Source organism: Mustela nivalis, assembly GCF_964662115.1.
Source record: "Mustela nivalis genome assembly, chromosome: 3".
Lineage (NCBI taxonomy): Eukaryota > Metazoa > Chordata > Mammalia > Carnivora > Mustelidae > Mustela > Mustela nivalis.
In genome coordinates, this window is record NC_139022.1 from 58,508,112 (window position 1) to 58,529,974 (window position 21,863).

A 21,863-nucleotide genomic window follows, 5' to 3' on the forward strand; every position below is an offset into this window, starting at 1 on the left:
ATCCTTGCACTAGAGCTTATCAGGCAGAATAACTTCAAACTCACTATTACTCAATGTCTGAAAATCTTTGTGGAAATAAACACAAAGAATTTCCTGAAAATTAAGTAATCCATCTATTTTTCTAGCTCAGAGTTTCTTAACCTTGGGTAAAGGAGTTCCAAGAGCTTTATAAAATTGTATACAAATTTTATATTTCTGAATTTTAATGGACACTCTGTTATTTTCACCAGGTGTTTAAATGGTGTGTAACTAAGAAATCATTAAGAATCATCTCACCCAATATCTTAAAATCTATAATTGGATTAAGCTAAAGGCTAGAATACTGTGTGCTGTGTACTTGGACTTTAGTACTCCAGAAATGCATACATATTTAATTGTGCCTAAGTTGAGTATGTTAAAATTATGCATACATGCACACACATTAAAAAAATAGCAGAAACAAAACATATTGCTTTGCCTAATGACGATATTTACCTTTGGTCACCATATGAACAAGAAATATGCTTTTTTGAGAAACTAGCCTATCTTCACATATTTGAAGCAATGGGTCAAGGAACTGGTTGTGTTTTGTCTGGTTTTACTGTAATAGACAGTGAACTACCAAATTAGAGGCTTGATATTTGCTGTTGTTCTCCAGGGCATGTATTTTGTGTAACTTTTGAATTTATTCTTTTATTTCTACCTTTATTTACCTTCGCCACAAATTCTTCACTTCTTTTCTTATGCATTTTGTTGTATTGTGTATTTTTGTAAGTTGCCCTAAATCATTTCCAAAAGTACCAAGAGTGCAAATATAAATGAATAAATAACAATACTGACTGAGACAACATATAAATCATTTTGTTTGTTTTATGTGTTTTCTTTTAACATGGTCCATAGTTTTAAAATGCTTTCAGAAATGTTTCTTTAACAACATACTTTTGTAGTTTTTTGTTATAAATACTTATTATTTAGGTTTAAAAGCTGCTAATGTGTTCTTAATATAGTACTAAGAAAACCAATATTGAAAAATGACTCCAAAGTATTTTACTTGGATGGTGAAGTAGGGAAGCTCTTTTTTTCCCCTTTTAGGTTTAAAAACATATTTTGGTATCACTGCTTTCACTAAATGAACTGTTTTGCAGTTGCTTATTCAGGTACTCTAACAAAATTGAATATACTACTTAGAAATTGTCTGCTATGTCTTCTACTTATAAATGTAATTATGAGTTTCTACCCTGGGAAGTGTTTTAGTGCACACCAGTATATTTTGGATGTGGGTATGTACAACTAAGCTTTGTCTTTTAGTAAAATTGCAGTTATTTATATAATCTCTTTTTTTATTTCTTTTAGTTTTAAACTTGGATTTGTTGTAAGTTAACAATAGATACTGCTTTTTTGCTATTAGGTATGAATGGGTTGCTCACTATATTACTGTGTCGTGGTAGGATGTGCTGATGAAATGGGAAAAAAGTTTGAAAGGGAATTGATTTTTCTTTTTATGCCCTAAGAGGGATCCCGTAGTCTACATTGCAATCTATAGAATAATTATTTGAATCTATGTTTAGTGGATAAGTTGAAGCCCACGCCTTTGGCACCCCTTATCTAATGAGCATACCCTAGAGGTCAACTATAAAACCACTTCTTCCCAGCTACATATTGTGCTGTAATGGAGGTTATGAGTTAACTTGGAGAAAAGAATGAGAGTCCATACAAAACTCTAGTAATGACAGGTTAGGTAAAAATTAAGAAAGTATATATACTTTAGGTAGCCTGCATTCCCAAGAATATGCTGTGTCCTCAGACAAACTAAAAAGTCTTCCTTATCACATATCTCATTCCAGGCAAGGCCTAGGCTTAGTTCTAAGCCAGGTGCATGATATGTATTCAGTTAAAACTTAGGGAGTAATTGATAAGTAACTGTAAGGAAAAAAGAAGGGCCCTGCATAATGGACCTGTGACTCAGATATAGCTGTCAGGAAAGAAAAATGAAGTGGTTACACAAAAACCAGATTTGCTGAAATAAAAGGAAATGGCTGTCTGGTAGCTCCTAGGCAGAGGGCTAATATACACTGTTCCCTTCCACATTATGGGTGATTTAGTGCTGTACAAGAAGACATGGTCATTGTTCTACTATGCTTCTGCTAGAGATAATATAGCTAGACTTCCTTCTTTAAGGAAGGAAAAGAAATTGTGAGCATCTTTTCTTTCGCAAGTTTGCAGTAGACTGCTAAACTGTAAAGATTTCACTCTTCATTAATGAAGAGGACGCCTATTATAGTTTTTATTTTGTTTTGTTTTGTTTTTTCAAGGGCTGCTAAAATAACCTGAGGGACAATCTCTCCAAATAGTTGCAAGTTGGCAGAGAAAAGTCACTTCAGACTGAAGACTTTAGTGGGCTTGAGAATACATATCTGAAGGAGTAGCTATGAGAAGCTATATTCTTTCTACTTTTGGAGAAACTCAGTATTGTTGTGTAAAATAGTCTCTAAAATAAAATAAGGACTATCGAGGTATGAATTCAGGGCCGTGACATCCACTCAAAGAAGATAAAGGCTTCCAGGTTCTTCCGCTAACTGCCTTTGAGAGTGTTTGGACATTAATCCCTTTGATTAATTTCTTCATGTCACTGCATTACTGCTTTATCTGTCAGGATTTGGCCTGAGAAATAGAATCACTCTGAGTGATGAAGAGTAGAGATTCATCATAGAGACTTCTACCTCGTACAATGGTGGGAGCTGGTGTAGAAATCTATGCAAGCCTGTTGCCTATGCGTCTTATGCTCGGTCTCAAGTCTCGAAAGTCAGCGAGGCCATCAGTCTAGAAGGAAAGCTGGATGGGTAGCCGGGGAGAAAGGAGAAAAATTGAAACCTGTGAGGACTAACTGTAGCCCATGAAGCCAAATGGGGACCCACATCTGTGTTTTACTGCTACCAAACCTGCGAGGTACGCAACATGTAGGAGAAGCTGCTGACATTTGCCATAGAAATGAATAAAAAGCTTGAAGTTCACGGTTAGCATAACATTCTTCAATCACAGCTTATGATCGGCTTCCTCCCACCTTTCCACTCCCACTCTCCCTTCTATACACTCTTCAACGCTCCACAGAAAATTTAAAAATTTCCAAAAGATTTGAAGAAAGGCTACCTAGTATCATCTGAAATTGAACCATAGTTATCTTCAAGAAGCAGAACCCTTTTTGAAGGTACTTTTAGACCAAAAGTGGTTTCCCAAGAAGGTGATTTTCAAAACAGACATACCCAGAAATAGTGTGGGTCCCATTCCAGAGTGCAATAAAGCGAATATCGCAACAAAGTGAGTTAAATGAATGTTTCTGTTTCCCAGTGAGTATAAAAGTTATGTTGAGACCCCTGGCTGGCTTAGCTGGTTAAGCATGTGCCTTCAGCTCAGGTCATGATCTTTAGGTCCTGGGATCCAGCCCCACGATGAGCTTCCTGCTCAGCTTTCTGCTTCTCCTTCTGCCTCTCTTTTTTGCTCCTGCTCTCTCTCTCTCTCTCAAATAAACAAAATCTTTTAAAAACAATTTTAAAAAATAAAAGTTATGTTTACTATACTATAGTCTATTAAGTCTACATCTATATTATGTCTTTGAAAAACAGTGTAGGGGCACCTAGGTGGCTCAGTGGGTTGAGCCTCTGCCTTCAGCTCGGGTCATGGTCTGGGGGTCCTGGGATGGAGCCCCACATCGGGCTCTCTGCTCGGCAGGGAGCCTGCTTCCCCCTCTCTCTCGGCCTGCCTCTCTGCTTGTGATCTCTCTTTCTGTCAAATAAATAAAATTTAAAACAAAACCCAAAAAACAAAAAACAGTGTACATGCCTTTATTAAAAAATACTTTTGCCAGGGCCCTGGGTGGCTCAGGGGACCTGGGTGGTTCAGTCAAGTGTCCAACTTTTGATTTCAGGTCAGGTCATGATCTTAGACTGAATCCCCTTAGACTGAATCCCACATTGGGCTCTGCATGTGGAGCCTGCTTGAGAGTCTCTCCCTCGTTCTCCCTCTGCCCCTCCCTCTGTGTGCATGCTCTCTAAACAAACAAACCAGCGAACAAATAAATCAATAATACTTTTTGCTAAAAAGGCTAACCATTATCTGAGCTTTCAGGGATTTGTCATCTTTTTGCTGATAGAGGAGGGTCTTGCCTTGTTGCTGAGGGCTGCTGACTGGTGAGGGTGGTGGTTGCTGAATGTGGGGTGGCTGTGGCAATTTCTTAAAATAAGACAGCAGGGAAGTTTATCATACCAATTGACTCTTCCTTTCATGAACAATTTCTCCGTAACATATGATGCTATATGATGGCATTTTACCTACAATAGAACTTCTTTCAAAATTGGAATCTAACCTCTCAAACCCTGCCACTGCTTTATCAACTAACTCTGTGTAATATTCTAAACCCTGTGTTGTCATTTCAACAGTCTTCCCAGCATCTTCACCAGGAGTGGATTCCATCTCAAGAAACCACTATGTTTGCTCCTCCATAGTGGTAAATCCTCCTCTCTTAGAAGTTTAGTCATGAGATTGCAACAATTCGGTTACATCTTCAGGCTCTGTTTGTAATTGCAGTTCTCTTGCTTTTTCCATCACATCTGTAGTTACTTTCTCCACTGACATGTTGAATCTTCAATTTGTAAAAAATTCCATATCTACGATGAGTACAATAAAGCAAGATATAACCGTACAGTGAAATGGAGTCTTTCTCTTAGTTTTAGAATCTTTGTGTAGCCTTGGTAACATTCAAAGTAGATTCATAGTTCACATAAAAAAGATGACTCTTCCCATTCCTGCTTCTTCAGACTTAATGTTGTGTGTTGTAGCAATCTCCAAAAAGGCCGTGTCCACAAGATTAATTTCTGATCACATGAATGCTGTCCATTCGCAGTCATCCAGATGACTTGTGTTGTAGTACTATGCTGTTCAGGAACTGAGTGCCTGCTAATACAATGCCTGGCTAAATAGTGTAACTTTGATGTGCACAGTTGTAATTCTATTTTTATTCTTTTACTAGGGAAGAATATTGGAGGCTGGCTCTTTAAAAATAACCAGTTTGGAACAAAGCAGGCATATGGTTCATTACAATGGTGTTTTTAATTTTAGTTTAGTTTGGGTTAAGTTAAAATCTGGTATTTTAAATACTCTTTCATATAACAGCAGAACAAAACCTAGCATTTATGTTTGTGTATAAATCCTGAAATTCTAAAGTTAATATGAAGGACCACACACTATGTACATTTTAAAATTATGATAATTGTTAAAATTCTCATATCTACACAATGCTTTACTATATAGTACTTTAAAATTATCACAGGGCGCCTGGGTGGCTCAGTCAGTTGAAGATCTGACTCTTGGTTTCTGCTCAACAGGAGTGGGGTCTGCTTAAGATTCTCTCCCTCTCCTCTTCCCCCCACTGGTGTGCACGTTCACTCTCTCTCCCTCTCTTGCTCTCTCAAATAAATAAATAAATAAATAAATCTTTTAAAATAAAATTATCACATTTATATGATGTCTTAGTATAGTATTTTAAATAATAGGAAGCTTGGTGAAAATGGAAGAAAAAAATGAACATACAAAAATTATTCCTTAAAGAATTTATGAGACACAGTTTACTTAATGCAGGTGAACTGGGATCAAGCAACCTATATACATGCATGTTTACATTTTTAGGTTCCGTTCACATTAACAACATTTAAAAAAGAGATTCTTCAGTCACATAAAAGGAATAATTCTCACTATGATTGTCCCTAAGAACCAATCAGTGTTGTCTTTTGTAGTTACTCATTTATTTTTTCCTGGTTGATATCTTCTGATAAAATGAAAGATGGGGAAACCAGAGAAGGAGAAAATAAGGGAAACATGATCTGCGTGTATTGTTGCAATGATTTTTAATTTGTCCAAATATTTTTCCATCAAGTTTGCAAAAACCATGTTTCCCAAACACAAATGCAAGAACAAAGTATATCAAATTGCTACAGTGAATTTTAGATGGAAAAAATTGGTAATATTAATTTTAAAGCTTGTATTGAAAATTTGCCTTTTGAAAGACATCACATGTATTTCCAAATCTTGAAATATATATACTGTATTATTCTTGTGTCATAATATCACATATTATTTCTGTCTTTCACATAATGTCAGGTGTTGTTGAATTACTCTCTATATAATTTCATTCTTAGACATTGAACATCCTTTAATTTTTAAAAATTAGTACACTTGTGTAAAGTGGCAAAAAATGGTGGTTGGATTAAGAAAGATTTAGAGATTTGCTATTTTTAGAAATTTGTCTCACTAAAAGCTATTGAGCAACTTGGTACTCCAGATATCAGGTTTGTCAATGATGTTTGACATTTGAAGTTTACTAGAGCCAGTAGGGAATTGTAAACTTGACCCTCCCTGAAGAGTGCCAGTCAGTCAGACAATCAGTCAACCAGTTATTTTATAAATCAGCCAATCAGGCATTGAGTCAGTCAAGCAATTAATTTATATTTACTTGTTACTAGGTGGAACATTTTGAAACACAAAAGAGATTACAAACTTTCTCAGCACAACAACCACATGATTTTATTCTCCATCTAGGATGATATATGGAGGGCTACAAAGAATCACTTAATAAGTGAGAAGTTTTGATAGGATAAAATGTTGATCCATAATTTGTTAAATTCAGATAAGTACATTCAAATACTGCTTTTATCATTGTATCCATGCCATTTGGGGGACTGTATAATCTTTGGCAGTAGGCTGTGATGTACACAATAGTAGATCCAACCTTGGCTCAGGTACCAAGTCAATTTAAAAATTTTATCAAAACTAGTTTTTGGTCCATGGCCTGTTTAATTAGAGTGTTGACCTAAATAAATTTTAAGCTTTATGGTTCTAGAAGTCTATGATCTTTTTCTTCATATCAGTGTGTAGAATAGTTATTGTAAACAATTTACACAGCTTTCTGGTACCCCGAGCTCTTTTCAGTGTACCACCTCAAGTTGAAGATTGTGGGACATTTCATCTTGTTACAATCAAATGTGCAAACTATTTTAGTGATGTACATCAAATAGATCATTAATTTGAGTAGATCATGGTATAGAATTGGGGATACCTTGTTGCCAGTAAAAAGTAAGATAGTATTAATAGGTATTTTATGATGATTAATAGAATTAATGGGATTAACAGGATTAATAGGATTAATCCAATGCTAGAGAAATAAAATTTCCTTAAGACAGTATTTGGCCAGTTATGTTAAGTTAGTAAACAGGGACTGAAACTATATCACAATGCTAAGTGTGAAAATGTTTGTGGTAAAATAATAAATAACTGTGAATGTATTTCTAGAGACTCTGAAAACTTAATATATCTTAGTTGTGATTGTGGTTATCACTATAATTGCCTTTTAAGAAGTGTTATATTGGGTCTTTTAAATCTTGCTAATGTATTGCCAAATAATTTTGGCATTCATAAGGATGTGACAAACACAGGAAATTTGAGACTTAGTATAAAGGGGCAGATAATCAAGCTGATCCATAATAAATTTAACTCAAACTAGGTGGAACCCTCTGAATCAAGTCTTTAAATGAAAACAAAAAACAAAAAACACATCTAGAGACAGACCAGTTTAAGTCCACTATGACTTAACGCAGCATGTTTTTCTGCATTTACTGTAAATAAGGAAAGTTATAAAAAGCAAAACTTGCACCCAGTGGTCTGTTATGGAATTTTATTTTGAGTACTGTGCATTTAAGTTGATATGGCGAATTCCACTTGTACTCATATTCAGATGTTAAGGTTGTCTCTTGAAAATTAAATATTTCCCCAAGTTAGGAAATTCTTACACTAAAAATTAATAATCAGATTTAAAAAAATACTTTGCGGCCTAATAATAATTATGAAGAAACACCTTGGCTCAGAAATGGAAAATGAAAAGCATGAATCAAATTGTACAGCATCTCTTTGATGGCTTGACATGAGGCCAGGAGCAAGAGTTTATACTAAACATTGTTTTTAAAATGCAACCTTTAGTGTTATTTGATTTTTTTTTCCCCAAGCAAACTAAGATGTGAAATTTAATAATCCCTTCTGACAATTTTATAAAAATGGGCTGCCATGCTTAATTGATGATAGGCCTCTTCATCTGCCACCTCCAGGCATTCGCTGTAAGTTACTGATATGGAGTTCACAGCCTCTATCCATCAGATCTTTGACTGCGTCTGTGTTATTAACCTTTGGGTTGATCTGAGAGTGGCATCGCCCCAACTAACTGGCTGTCATGTCAGCTTGGCAGCTGGGCTTTGCATGTTCTCTTTCACTTTCACTTTGTCTCTCAAGATCATCTGCACAGATAGGGACAAAGCAATGTAGCCAATTACCTTGTAATTTCTAGATTGTCCAGCTTTTCTCTGAGATAGTGCCAAAAGGTACTATTCGATTTCCAGGAGGAAATAAAATTCTAAAAGATATGAGCAGTTGATGCCTAGAAATATAATAGTCAGGAGTCTTTGAGTCATAGAGACCCCAGTTTCTAATTTTAGCTTCAAATCTATGTGACTTTTTGCAAGATTCTTAACCTCTCTGGAATGCAATGGTAAAAAAAAAAAAAAGAAGAAGAAGAAGAAGAAGAAGAAGAAGAAATTTTGGGGGGACAGAAACATTAAATTTGGGGCACCTGGGTGGCTCAGTGGGTTAAGCCGCTGCCTTCGGCTCAGGTCATGATCTCGGGGTCCTGGGATCGAGTTCCGCATCGGGCTCTCTGCTCGGCAGGGAGCCTGCTTCCTCCTCTCTCTCTCTGCCTGCCTCTCTGCCTACTTGTGATCTCTCTCTGTCAAATGAATAAATAAAAATCTTTAAAAAAAAAAAAAGAAACATTAAATTTTCCTCCAGAATTCATTCTTTCTGTATCTTTTATAGGTTAGCTCTGCCTGTCAGGGAAAGATTTATCTTTTGGAAGTATTAAGAAGAAAAGATAGAAAATAAATAAATGAATAATTTGCTAGCTCCCCCTTCTCCAGGACCTTGGAAGGAGGTTGTGCAAGTGAGGGACTCTAAAGGTTATACCACATGAACATCACAGTGATTCCCAGTGAGGCTATCTCAATCTACTCCAATTATACATAAGTATTCTAGTAGGGCTCCAGCTCTCCCAGCTAGAGACCACATTTCTTAGCCTACCTTGTTAGACTGTCTGACCCTATTCTAGTGAAAAGGAGAACATAAGTAATATATGCAACTTCCAGATAATAGCCTTTAAAAACCTGGTTTGTCTTCCATTTTCTTTTTCCCTTTTCCACTGACTGGAAAATGGCAGTAGCTGGAAATGGGACTCGGCCCCATCCTGGATTCAGCTCTACCTGGACAATGGTAGAGCCATTTTGGGAAAATCTACTCTGGATCACCCACTGTAATTAAATATTCCTTGAGGAATAAATAAACCTATATATTTTTAAGTCAATATATATTTGAGTCTCTTTTAAAGTAGCTTAACCTATATCTTAGCAAATACATATACCTGTATTTTAGTATTTTTATGAGGCTCAAAAGATACAGTGCATGTAAAATACTTGCATGTGATACTCTGCAAATACTAGCTCTCTTGCAGACAGAATCCTCAATTATCTAGTTTTGGGGGGCAAAGAAATAATCCTAAAATCAATAGAGAGATTAATGCTTGGGTAATTTTCAACTAAAGTCGTTCTAAAATTTAATTCAATTACCAGTTAATTTGGTTTAGAATAAAGTCATTTTAACATTTAATCTAATAAACAGTTACTGGGTGTCATCACTGTGCCAGGAAACGTGCAAGCATCAGGAATACAAAATTAAATACAGTTTCATATGATAAACGTACTAATTGAGTATTGCCTATGTGCAAAAGTGAAACATATTGCCTAGTTATTCAAATAAGAAAACATGAGAAAAATGTGTGTTATTTCCCTGTCTACATAACTGTGTGATGTATTTCATTTATGCCTTCATGTTTTACTAGTTGTGGTTTTTCAATATATAACTGAATTTCTACAATAGGAAAGGGGAAACAGGCAATAATAGTGTTCTCATCTCTAAACTATTAAAAAAAATAGTATGTGTATTTTATTCAGTTTGATCATGATTGTTTACCCAAAATAAAAAATTGATAGAAATTTACTTGGTTATAGATAATTTTACTTGCTCAGTTATCTGAAAGTAATACCTACATGGATTACTGACTACGGGACTTGCTTTCTTGACTAACTCTTTTATTTATTTATTTATCCCGCGCCCGTGAGCGCACCGCGCACACACGCTTGAGAGATATTGGGGGAGGGTCAGAGGGAGTGAGATAATCCTCAAGCAGACTCCCCACTGAACGAGGAACCCTACTTGGGAATGGATCCCAGGACCTTGAGATCATGATCTGAGTCAAAATCAAGAGTCAGATCCTTAACCAACTGAGCCACCAAGATGGTCCCAGTAAAGTTTTGGTTTTGGTTTTTTTTTTTTTTTTTTTTTTTAATTAATCCAGCCTTTCCATAGTCTCCTGTCTGCCTTCTATGCAGTTGGTTAAGGGACAGGTGGGGCTAAGTAGGGAGAGATAGGTAAAGGCCATGGGATCAGGCTCACAAAATTCAAAATATGGGAGCTGAAAGGAAACCAGAGTTAAGGGAACAGACCAGACCATCCTGTCCTGGGCGTCAGAAGTGGGGTCTTGTTATGATAGGTACTTATGACCAACCAAGAATTACTGGACCCTAAAAAGGAAAGGAACCATTGAAGGTATTATCACTAGTCCTTACTCATTGGTGCTATCAATGGAGATGTTAAAAAGACCATCCCTAAAAGCCCTTAGTGACAACCCTGTCAGAACCCCTTATACCTCCTGGACAGCTTTTTTTCTGTATCCTTGCTTAATAAGCTTGTTACTTTACTCACTCTCCTTTGTCTGCAATATTCATTCTTCCACTCTGTGAGACAAGAACCTCACTCTCCTGTGCCTCAGTTTCTACCATAGAGACCCCAACTATTCACATATTGGGAGATAACATTTTATGATAAAAATAAAGGTAGTTAATTTTATGTAAATGTTTTGATTCTTGATATGTAAGATGTAAGGGTAAAAAGAAGTTTTTCTCCCTGTGAAAAATAAGGGAACAGATAGCCTACCTTCCCTTTTTTCAGACATTTACTTTAGAAAACTTGTGGTTACAAATTCTTTTTGAAATGTTTGTAAATCTTTTTAAAGGCTAAATAAGGCTCTTGTCATTTTTATAAACTGGAATATCTTTCTCTAGGACCTGGGAATCACCTCTTTGAAATGTAATCATTTCAAGAAGACAGTGCGCCTGTATCCCAGTTTCTGCGGGCAGGTAGGAGGAGCCCCACCTTGGCCAACTTGCAAAACTACCTCTGGTCATAAAGGTAAGAATTTACTTTGCCTTTGGGTAAATTCAATTAACTAACACAGTGAGTCATCTCAATTATCAGGTCAGTTTAGAATGAACTACATGTGACAAATGGTGCTGTCAAGTCCTCTTACTTGAAACAATAGTTACTGTTTTCCTTGACAACACAAATGGAATGCATTGTATCCACTTGGTTGTGTAGAAGAGGAGATTTCCTTTTGCCTTTGCAATGTCTTAGTGGATTGCCTATTATGCTCATCATATTCTGGTTTAACGCTTATTCAATAAGTATTTTCTCTCCTACCTGTGCGTAAACATTTTTCTGGGTTGGCAGAAGTGCCAACAAAGCTGTTTTTATGTTTCCCCAACAAAGCTGAACACAGATATTCTCCATTCATATAACCACTCATATATCTTTTAAAGATTTTATTTATTTATTGAGAGAATGAGAGACAGAGAGAGAGAGAGAGAGAGATTGAGGGAAGGAGTGAGAGGAGGGGAGGAGAGAGAAGCAGAGTCCCTGGGGAGCTTGGAGCCCAATGTCAGACACCATCCTAGGACCCTGGAATCATGACCTGAGCCTAAGGCAGATGCTTAACCAATTCAGCAATTCAGGGTCCCCACCATTCTTTTTATTTTTTTTTTTCAAACATTTTATTTATTTATTTGACAGAGAGAGATCACAAGTGGACAGAGAGGCAGGCAGAGAGAGAGGAGGAAGCAGGCTCCCTGCTGAGCAAAGAGCCCGATGCAGGACTCAATCCCAGGACCCTGGGATCATGACCTGAGCCGAAGACACCCAGCTGAGGCACCCAGCCTCAGCTTAACCCTTAACCCGCTGAGCCACCCAGGGACCCAGCCCACCATTCATATTTTTAAAAATATTATTTGAACATTGCTCAAAATCTTTCAAAAAACATAGTAAAAATCTCTGTGCATGTACATATGTAGTAGGTTCAGTCCTTTGATACTGTTTTAAGTAAAAAAACGTAGAATACCTCCAATTTCATGTGTTGCAACCTAAATTATGTGAGTATAGAGAAATGTGTGGAAGAACCTACATCAAACAACTAAAATTAACTCATTAGTTAGAGAGAGATCACTACATTTCCATTTATATATCTATTCTCCTATTTTTTTAACTTGTAAATTCACGTTACCTTTTTTTCTTATCTTACAAAGAATAAATTGATGGGAAAAGATGCTGGTTGTATTTGCAGCATCACATCATTAATAAAGGCAGGGACACTTTCCCTTTTTCATATATATATACATGTATATGTATATGTATATGTATATGTATATGTATATGTATATGTATATGTATATGTATATAATGATGTATAGAAGTTTCAGATTATATCCTTAAAACACCCTGCTTGTCTTCCATTTTCTTCTTACTTTTTTCACTGGCTGGGAATGGCAATAGATGGATATGGGAAATGCCCCCATCTGTCTACCTGTCAGTCTATCTATCATCTATTTATAATGCAGTATTATAAATTATATGTATATATGTAACTCCTAACATAAGGCTGTGTAAATATTTGTTAAATGAAAAAAAAAAAAAATGCATGAATGAATCAATGAACATAGCCAGAGAAGGTTTTGAGGAATAGCGAAGATTTGAAGAAGCTAAAATGGAATGAGTTGACAGACGTTTGGGGGTAGAAAAACAAACAGTATAAATCTATTTTGAAAAGTTTGGCTAATAATAAGGCAGGTAAAGTAGACTTTAATGTTGGTTAGAGGAAATGTTTTTGTAGAATCGACTTTGATATTTGTTAAAAGAGATCTTTCTTGTAGTTTTACGTTCCTGGAGCAAACACAGCTGCACGCTTGTTAACATTATTTTTGGTAGCAAGAAACTGAAGAGACAGGGTAACTAAAAGCTGTAGATCACAAAGAAAGCAGATCCTAGTCTTGAACTGGTTCACACAGAGTTCCTCTATTGTTATGAAAAAGAAGAAAAGGTTGCAGATGTAGGGTTGTTTGTAGATCTGTGGGAAGACTGGGAGGATCTAGTTGCAGATAACTTTTCTGTCTCTGTGAGGGATGGAGATGACATATGGTGCCTCTGTCTTTAATGCTACAGTGGCTCTTGCTGAGCTTAATAACTACACAAGCAGAGATGGTATCTTCCATGTTTTCAAAGTTACAACTTTTAGTTGTCATTTGCATGCCCAGCTAATAATTCCAAAGCGTGTCATTTCCCCTGGCTGCCTGGGACGTGTTTTTTAGCCTTACTTACACATTTCCAAATAAACTCTGTATGGACAACCCTGAAGCTGATTCCACATCACCAGCCTATTCTCACCTTTCCTCTTGGTGAGTTTCTATTTGGGAACCTTGGTTTCTTCCCTCAGTCAGGACCCCCAAAGGGCTTTAAAAAGGAGATGGATTCTGGGTCCCTTTTCTTGCAGAGGCTATTGGTGGAGACTGGAAAAGAACTCCAGCTATTTCACACAACAAATGGATTTAAATATCACTAGAAGGGATTTAAAAAACCATTAGGAGGTTCGGGAAAGAAGAAATTAGGGAGGCCAACCGTATCATTTAGGAAATCATAAAATGTTCAGATCATAAAAAAATCAATGCCACTGATTTCACTGTCCCCTGCCCTAAATCAGGTGATTTCTTTGGATGATGCCGGGAAGCTGCTGGAAAATTCTTGATGCTAACGCCTTGGAAAATGCAATCCACAGCCATGAGCATAATTGTTTTTGCTTTTCCTCTGTCTTCCAGAATTATATCAGTTCCTCTCATTGGCAGAATCTAACCTAGGAGCATACTGGCAGGAATACTTGAAAATGTAGTTGTAGTTCCCAGGCTTCCAGCTCCTGTGATAGAAAGAGAACACAGAAGGGGGAAAATGGGACACAGTGGCCAACACAGTTTCACACAATCCAGCACATTTCTCAGCCAAATTACTCACATTCTTTCCCAGGGAACAGTTCCCATTTAACCTACAGTAGGAGATGCTGAATATATATTCTCTGAGTAAGATGGATTTAAATCAGGGGAGACCCTAGGAAAAACTTAGGCCAGTGAGTTAAGCTAGTCAAGCATTACAGGGCTAGGCTGATTTGCCTCTAGCTGACATTATAAGAACTCCATAGCTGTAGCCTGAAGGGCATGGCAAATTAGTGTAGGAGTCATTTGTAGGGTTGCCAAGCAGAAACTCAGTACTATATCCATGCTTCTCCTGACTCCCACCAGGTTGTTGGAAAGCCAAAATAGGGAGAAAGGAAGTGCCAATTTCAAAGCATCACTAAAGAGGTGCATTCAGAATAAGTTATACTTCTCTATCTATAAATGTAGCTCTGTTGTGTGTAATAATTTCACAAAGGTGATTTGTAAGAAAGTTCAAGATTAAAAAAAATATGGATGGAATTACTTTGAAGATTTTGACTTAAAACAACTTTGTGAACAAACATCGGTAAAGAAAGTAGAATTTTAAGAAAGTTTGAGCAGGATGCAAACACTAGAATCACAATATCTTTACTCAGTCCACAAAGAACCATTACAGTTAAACTTAGTAGTGAAACTTTGGAGAAGCTGAGAATACCATAATAAAATCAGTGAGTTTTATGAAACCATGATCAGCCTTTTCAATTTTATGAAATGTCAAGAATTTTTTATTTCTGGATTTAAATCTCAAAGTCTTAGATATCCTGCCACTTACTTCTTCTACAAGAATATTGGCAAGCATGCCAAATAGCTATCTTGCTTTGTAGGAGCCTCATTTTACTTCTGTTTAGGGAAAAGTCCAAATTCTAAGAAGATGGTGATCATAACAGGACCATTAGATGCTTAAGTTGAGACTGATAAAAAAGGAAACGGAAGACTTAGAACATGTTTTTTAGTGTAAGGAGGAACTGAAATTGAAAGGTCATGCTTGGCAATGTTTCAACTTCTGTCTTAGTAAAATACACAGTTTAAGACCTCTGAAATACAACACATACAGCTTTTTTTTTCATTGATTTTTTAAAATTTTTTAATAAACTTATAATGTGTTTTTATCCCTAGAGGTACAGGTCTGTGAATTGCCAGGTTTACACACTTCACAGCACTCACCATAGCACATACCACATACAGCTTTTAAAACCTGGGAATGGCAAAATAAAAACCTCTGAATTTCTCACCTTTTTTTGTTTTCAGAGTTGAATAAATTCCCCATTTGTTTGTACTCTGCAACCTAAAAAAATGTGAAAATCTGTTTTTTAATAAAGCATTACTTCTAAAATTATCAGTATAAAAGGGACCATCTAAAAAAAATTGAGGATTTATTTATTAGCTATCTGTCCTAAAATCTTCTGTAAGAGATTTTATAATTTAAGATCAAGACCAATTTAATCTGACATATATATCATATGGTAATATATTGTATATATGTATGCATTGCCCATTGTATTTAAAGATATCCATAACGTATGTCCTGTGTTGGATACATTGATAGTTATGCTTAGGTTTTTGGGCTCATAGATTATCATTTATGTAGTCAAAATAATTTATTAAGTTGTAGCCTAAAAAAAAAATTAGCACTAATGGTTACTATTTTAATTTAGTTCTTTAGTGAAATATTTTAATTTTGTGCAAAAGGCATAAATCAAAGGAAATGCATATTATTCTTTTCTCTCAGGTAACCATGAGCATGAAAAGACAAGCTGCTTAATGCAGAAGAGAATCTCTGGTTTCACTTAGTGGCAGTATATACTTCTTTCAGAAAAACTGTGTAGAAGTAATTAAGTTTTGACTGATGGTTTAGAAAATCTAAGTTAAATTGAAATTAAATATTAAAATTTGGTAAGAATGTGAAGCTTAGGAGTCCTTTGCCAACTGAAATGAAATAGCATTTAGAAGTGTGTGAACATTCATGATTCAACGAAAATGAAGAGGCTGATCTGGCTAGAGGAATGGGCTCTTTCCTTTAAGAGAGTAATAATTAAAATCTCCAGGTATATGAAGGCTTCCATATAGATCTTCCTTTTAAGCTTTTATAGCATTTTCTGTTTGTGTTCTTCACCTAGTCCTTATTTTACATTATTCTCCAACTTCTATGTTAATGTACATGAAATCTCTACTGATTAAGTAAACTCTTATGGGCCAGAACCATATTTCATACTTTATAATTCTCAGTTGTGCATGGCACAGTGCATATTATAGGCATGCAATAAATATTGCTGTTGGCATGGTTGATTATGATGGTATGTTGGTGGTGATGTTGGTGGATAGGTAGATTAAGATGTGACTGGGTAATTGTTTGGATGCCAATCTATAACTTTAAATAGAATTTAGGACCAACAGATTAGAGGCTAGAATTTATCATGGAAGAATTTCAAAGGCAGGAATATCAAGATATTTGGTGACTAAGTCTAGGTAAGAAGGGCACAGTTGGCACAAGTAATAGTTGACTGTAAAATTTAAGTGTTGGAAAGTAAAGGGATGATTGGAAGGGAAGTTGGTTGGTCAAGAAAGAAGATTAAAAACGTAGTTTTAGGGGTGCCTAGGTGGCTCAGTGAGTTAAGCCTCTGCCTTTGGCTCAGGTCATGGTCTCAGGGTCCTGAGACAGATACAGGTATCAGGCTTTCTGCTCAGCAGGGAGCCTGCTTCTCCGTCTCTCTCTGCCTGCCTCTTTGCTTACTTGTGTTCTCTCTCTCTCTCTCTGTCAAATTAAAAACAAAACAAAACAAAACAAAAAAAAACTACGTTTTAGTAAATTTGTTATAACAATGAAGAAAGTGAAAATACCAAGTATATCATTGAAGATTGTAAATTGATGATTGTTTGGGATTCATTGCCCTCCAATTAAGAGATGATAAGGCAAGAAAGAATGTTCTAGTTATCTTTCATGGAAAGAATAAAGAGTAAAGCAAAATACACATATTTATAATATGGCATATGTATTCCTGGAAAACCTTATTTCTGCCAAATTGTACACTACAAAGAAGGCTTACATGAAAGATAGAATTGGGGGCAGACCCATCAAATTTTGCAACTTTGTAAACAGAGCCCAAACAGAAGGAAAACAATACTATTTTTTTAAAAAGATTTTATTTATTTACTTGAGAGAGAGCAAGAGTGAGTTGTGAGAGAGAAAGATCATGAGCAGGGAAGAGGGGTAGGGGAGTTAGCAGACTCCCCACTGAGCAGGGAGCCCATTGCAGGGCTTGATCCCAGGTCCCTGAGATCATGACCCGAACTGAAGGCAGTTGCTTAACTAACTGAGTCACCCAGGCACCCCAATAGTACTAATTTTAACAAACACTGACAAGTTTTTTTAAAAGGAAAATTCTTAATAAATTGTACCATAAATAAGGATTTTAAAAAAAACAAAGAAGTTTGATGGGATAAGGACTACATAAGGGGCCAAACTGAGCCAAGGTAAAGAACAGGTCCTGACATGGTTAAATCCTCCTCGGTGGCTTGCTGAAATTTAGCTGCTAACAGTAAACAGAACAACAGGCCCCCCACACAAAATGACCATATCCTAATTCCTAGAACCTGTGCATATATTAGCTCACGTGGCTGAATGGAAGTCCTGACATGTACAGATTTGGAGATTGAGAGATTGTCCTAAATTATCTGAGTGCCCTGAATCTAATAGCATGGGTCCTTAAAAGCAGAGATTCTTTCCTGGGTAGGGTCAGAGGGACATGTGAATATTAAAGAAGTTCAGAGAGATGTGTTGCTGATTTTGAAGTGAGAGTGAGGGGACCTCAAGGCAAGAAATGCGTGCAACCTCTAGAAACTGGGAAAATCCAGGAAACGGATTCTCGTCTGGAGCATGTGGAAAGGATTGCAACTCTGTAGACACTTTGATCTTAGCTCATTGAGATCCAAGATCTGTGTCAGACTACTACTGCAACTAGTACTACTACTATTACTACTACTGCTGCTGCTACTATTATTACTACTATGAATCTGTTAGGGGAAATTTGTGTTTGACGCCACCAAGATTGTGAGGATTTATTAGGCAGAAATAGAAAAATAATATAACATTTTTCAGTATTTTGTATGTCTTTCAGATGCTATTAGTGGTATCACAAAATATTAATAGGCTAGAAAAAGTCATACATCATCCAATGTGAACTTTACATTATATTAAATTTTTAAAAAAGATTATTTATTTATTTTTTTGACCGAGAGAGAGACAGTGAGAGAGGGAACACAAGCAGGGGAGTGGGAGAGGGAGAGAGAGGGAACACCAAGCAGGGAGTCCGATGAAGGGCTGGATCTCAGGACCCTGGGATCATGACCTGAACTGAAGGCAGATGCTTAACGACTGAGCCACCCAGGCGCCCCACATTATATTAACTTTATACTGATTTATACTAATACTTTTTAGAGTCATTTGCATTTTAGAAACATGTGAAGGCAGAAGGGACTGCCCTCAAAACTGATATTTGAATAAGGTCCTCAATTAAAAAGCAGTTGAAAAAAGTGAAGAAAGTACAAAAGGCAGGACAAATGAAACATAAAAGTAGAATTATATCTTATACAGGATGGCCTGTGGGAAGGGTTTTATGATTATATGAGTAGAGAATTCTATCCATGTTGAATGGTCATAGAGAAATTTTTCAGGTATTTCATCTTATCACTAGAGTTGTCTGATAAAATACAGATTGCCCAGTTAAGTTTGTATTTCAGATAAGTAGCATATAATTTTTGTTTGAGTATAAGTCTGTCCCATACAGCATTTGGAACATACTTATACTAAAAAGTTATCCATTGTTTATCTGAAATTCACATTTACCTAAGTGTTCCGTATTTTTATTTGCTTAGTCTGGCAATGCTACTTGTTTTTAAAATTCTTTTTTTTTTTTTTTTAAGATTTTATTTATTTGACAGAGATCACAAGTAGGTGGAGAGGCAGGCAAAGAGAGAGGAGGAAGCAGGCTCCCTGCTGAGCAGAGAGCCTGATGTGAGCCCTGTGATCATGACCTGAGCCCAAGGGAGAGGCTTTACCCACTGAGCCACCCAGGTGTCCCTGTTTTTAAAATTCTTAAACTTAAGACATTCTTGCTATTAATACATCAAAAGTTGAAAAAAACTTTCAAATTAGGAATTTGATGTTTCACTTTACTTAAAAAATCTTTTAATAAATTTATGGTGTACCTTATACACCATCTTGAAATCATGGAAATAGGTATAAGCTTTTCTAATAAATTTTTTTGTATTCCATATATTTAAGATTTATAGCTAATTGGTTAATTGATATTTATATTCAACTGTCTAATATATAGTGCATGTGTATGTGTTCTTGTGATTTGTGTCAGCAAATTAAAATTTAATCTATGATAGTGAAAACATTGTATGAAAAAAATTCATTCTGTAGCATGTTACATGAAGGTAAAGCAAATTTGTTGAATTTTTGTTTTGTAAGGCAGCCTGAATTTGAAAATTAGGTGAGCAATGGAGCAGGTAGATGTGTTCCTGAGTAGTGTGCAGAAGGTGCAGTGATTCCAAAGAGAGTCTGATGCTGACCGGCTTTTCAGCCATGACCGATCTTCAACTTGAATTGACATCTTTTATTGTTTTTAAGATTTTATTTACTTACTTATTTTAGAGAAAGGGTGTAAGCTAGGGGTGGGGGTGCAGAGGGAGAGGGACAAGCAGACTCTGTACTGAGCTTTGGCCCCATGCAGGGCTCCTTCTCCAAGCCCTGAGATCATGAACCGAGCCGAAATCAAGAGTCCGATGGTTAACTGACTGAACCACCCAGCTGCATCTCCAGTCACGTGACACCTTAAGTGTCCAAAGACTTTTACTCAAAATTCTAATCATTTGTACTTTTATTTCTTTGTGTTTTCTTGTTTTTAAAGTTTTTCGTTTTTCTCTGCATATTCTCCATACTTGTAAAAGTCTCTGAATTTTTAAACCTTTATTCTGCAAACTCTATTTCAATTTCTGTATACCAGGAACTGTAAACATATTGTGGACTGATTAGTTTTTAAATGTGTTACTTTGCCAACTGAGGCAAACAGTACCAGGAAAATCAGGAAGAAAATTATCAGTATTCTGTAGCTTCCATATACATTTATGCAGAAATTTTCTGGCCATAAAATCTTCAAATAAACTAAGTTTTTAGGTGAGTCTGAATAAATTTACTCTGTGGCTTATATCATAGACTAGTAAGTGATCATAAATACACTTGGCATGCCAAAGTGGCACAATGGAAGGGAAATTTTATTTAAAATTCATAAATGGGAAATTTTCTTCTGTGTAAATGATCTAAATATTCATCTGTTGATGGCCACAATTGTCTCCAAGATGAAGATGAAAATTAAAAGAATCGTCTAAAAGAGGACTTCTAAAAATATATATATAAATTGGCAAGACAGTTTCTTTTAACCAGCTGTACATGACGCTTGCCTGATTCATTCTGACTTTTTTTTTTTTTAATAGGTGAAAGAGTTGCATGCAACTTTGTGGTATTTCATTTGCCTTCTTCTTTTTCCTTTTTATGTATTCATAGTTTATTTATTTATTTGTTTACACTTTGTCATACTTACAAATTAAATACAAAGCATAGGGAACTTTTGTAAATGATAAACTTTGCAGCACAGTAATCTTAGAGAAATGCTTCCATATAATATTTGACATGAAGTTAAACAGCAACACTCCCCTCTGACTTCATGGAAACAGTGTCAGTGGAATACAGACTGAATTGCAAAGGGCACTATTTCCCAGAAGCTGTGAAGGATTGAAAAGTATCTCAGTTTGTGGCATCCTATTTGATATCATATTATTTTGTACTGCCTAAGGATTCTTTTTAAGAAAAAGAGAAAAAAAGAATTGCAATCTTTTATTTCATGACCACCGACATCTGTGGGAGTTTCTGTATTAAATGTTCACAAGCAGTCATATTTAAAGGCAGAAAAATGATGTTGTATGTGTATATATTTTATATGTTGTGACAGTTTTTTCAACAAAAAGTCCCTTTTCACTTATATCTGGTACATGGGGTATATGACTTCATAATCAAAAGTATTCTCTCAAGTCTATTTAAGGAAGGAAAGGTTTCCAGCTATAAATAGTCATAGCTTTAAAACAGATGTTTTACAAAGTCCACTTGTATTTGGTTGGTTCCTATCGGGAATAAATTTTCACTTGTATTTAATGTCAGAAATCATGATTTCATTCCAAGCAGAGTCTGAAACAGAACTAAATATAGCAAATAATAAGATAAACTATATTTCCAAATATTCTGGAACTGTAGTTTAGGATGCCAGAATCCATTTATTTATCCCGTATCCCCTTCCCTTGCCACTTGTTACCCGAAGTAGCATAGCTGTCCATGAAAAAATAAGGGGTTTTGTCTCAAAGACATCTAGGCTAGTTTCTTGCCATCACTGAGCTCTGTTTACCTTTAAAGTGGAGTAATGTTAGTATCCTGTTGTTGGGAGCAGCTCTCCATAATTTTTTTTTTTCACATTTGTGTATGGTCTGGGCTTTCTAAACAAAAATCGCTGGAAAACTTTGTTAAAGGATGATTACTAGCAAACA

General features: G+C 36.0%; 1 long non-coding RNA gene across 1 annotated transcript in view; it reads left to right on the forward strand.

The window, feature by feature from the left end:
• Positions 1-21,863, forward strand: part of LOC309861180 — a 173,655-nt gene that overhangs the window by 24,485 nt on the left and 127,307 nt on the right. The window contains exon 2 of the long non-coding RNA XR_014309804.1: positions 11,244-11,370. This is a non-coding gene — a long non-coding RNA (uncharacterized lncRNA). The remainder of the gene's footprint in view (positions 1-11,243; positions 11,371-21,863) is intronic.